The sequence below is a fragment of the Carlito syrichta genome, unplaced genomic scaffold (assembly GCF_000164805.1).
Source record: "Carlito syrichta isolate Samal-C Ts95f unplaced genomic scaffold, Tarsius_syrichta-2.0.1 Scaffold309624, whole genome shotgun sequence".
Classification (NCBI taxonomy): domain Eukaryota; kingdom Metazoa; phylum Chordata; class Mammalia; order Primates; family Tarsiidae; genus Carlito; species Carlito syrichta.
Genome location: NW_007253720.1, coordinates 1,882,406 through 1,884,136, shown reverse-complemented (window position 1 = coordinate 1,884,136; position 1,731 = coordinate 1,882,406). Strand labels below are relative to the sequence as shown.

Below are 1,731 nucleotides of genomic sequence, written 5' to 3'. Positions count from 1 at the left end.
TAGAATTAAGCATACCGGTTTACAAAATAACCAGACATATTAGCCATGTATAAAGAAGTGCAGTGAAGTCACAAGTAATACCAACTCAAGCAGTTAAGTATTTTTAAAATGTGGGTGTCTTGACGCCACCTGTTTTCTGTGATAAGTTAGAGACATAAATATATTAGGTCTGAAATAGCCAACAAATCATGTTTTCACCAATAATTACGTCTCCACATATTTGTTCTAGGTTGGTTCTCAAATTACAAATATATTATCAGCTTCTTGAAAAATCTCTTAGAATACACAATCTATCAAGAACAAGTAGAGAGGCTCTCGGGCGGCCCTGGCCGGGGAAGATGAGTGGCATGTGTCGCTTCAGCCGGCGATAGCGGTGGGAGCGGAGGTGGAGGGGCCTGTGCGACCACCTGCGTTTGGGAAATGGCCTCGGACATTTCTGAATCCAGTGGGGCTGATTGCAAAGGAGACCCGAGGAACAGTGCCAAGTTAGACATGGATTACCCGCTTCGAGTCCTTTATTGTGGAGTCTGTTCATTACCAACAGAGTACTGTGAATATATGCCTGATGTTGCTAAACGTAGACAATGGTTAGAGAAGAATTTCCCAAATGAGTTTGCAAAACTTACTGTAGAAAATTCGCCCAAACAAGAAGCTGGAATTAGTGAGGGTCAAGGTACAACAGGAGAAGAAGAGGAGAAGAAAAAACAGAAGAGAGGTGGAAGAGGTCAAATAAAACAAAAAAAGAAGACTGTACCACAAAAGGTTACTATAGTCAAAATTCCCAGAGCAAAGAAGAAATATGTAACAAGAGTGTGTGGCCTTGCAACTTTCGAAATTGATCTTAAAGAAGCACAAAGATATTTTGCTCAAAAATTCTCCTTTGGTGCCTCAGTAACTGGGGAAGATGAAATTATCATTCAGGGAGACTTTACAGATGATGTCATTGAAGTCATTCAGGAAAAATGGCCAGAGGTAGATGATGACAGCATTGAAGATCTTGGAGAAGTAAAGAAGTGATTTTGAAAAGGTGTCTGTATTTAATGACCTGAACTGAAAGTTGATAGGCCAAGGGAAGAGAGGCCTTTTAACAACAACAACAACAACAAAATATATATATATATTTATCCTACAGTAAAACTGTAGACTACCCTCGTCCTTGGCATTTTCACTGTTCTGTACAAGTCTGCTTGTTTTTTTTTTATTGCCAAAGTCTGATACACAGGGGAGAACGTCGTGCTTATGCATGAAATAGAATTTAGTCAAATAAAAAATTTTGGCCATTTGGTATTGACTTTTCTCTTTCTCTCTTTTTAACTTTTTATTTTTGGTAAAACCCTATAGACTTTTTTGGAAAGTTGTTTATTTTACTGATTTGAAGCTGGATGATTTTTTTAAGGAATCTGAATTTGGCTTCCTCACCAGTAATATATCTCCTTGCTTCTTTGATGTGATAGTTTTGAAATGGGTGAGACTAATAGATTTGTGATTGAATTTGCTTCATTGTTACCAAGTCCACTTTGTGGGTACAGTAACATATTGTTGGTAGGAATTATTCAAGCTATTATGGAGATTACTTGGTAAAATATATTAAAAGCCTTAAAACCATGTGCACTGTTTGAACCAGTAAGCTACTTTTTTGACATTATCTTAAATACTCAATCGTGCATAAAACTTATGAATGAAGGTATTCATTACCATGTTATTTATAATACCCAAAATTGCAAATGATAT

At 37.0% G+C, this 1,731-nt stretch overlaps 1 pseudogene across 1 annotated transcript; it reads left to right on the top strand.

Moving 5' to 3' along the window:
* Nucleotides 1–308: 308 nt before the first annotated feature.
* LOC103269900 lies at nt 309–1,115 on the top strand (annotated as a pseudogene). Its single transcript, XR_504928.2, has one exon. The product of XR_504928.2 is annotated as a density-regulated protein pseudogene (transcript).
* Nucleotides 1,116–1,731: the final 616 nt, after the last annotated feature.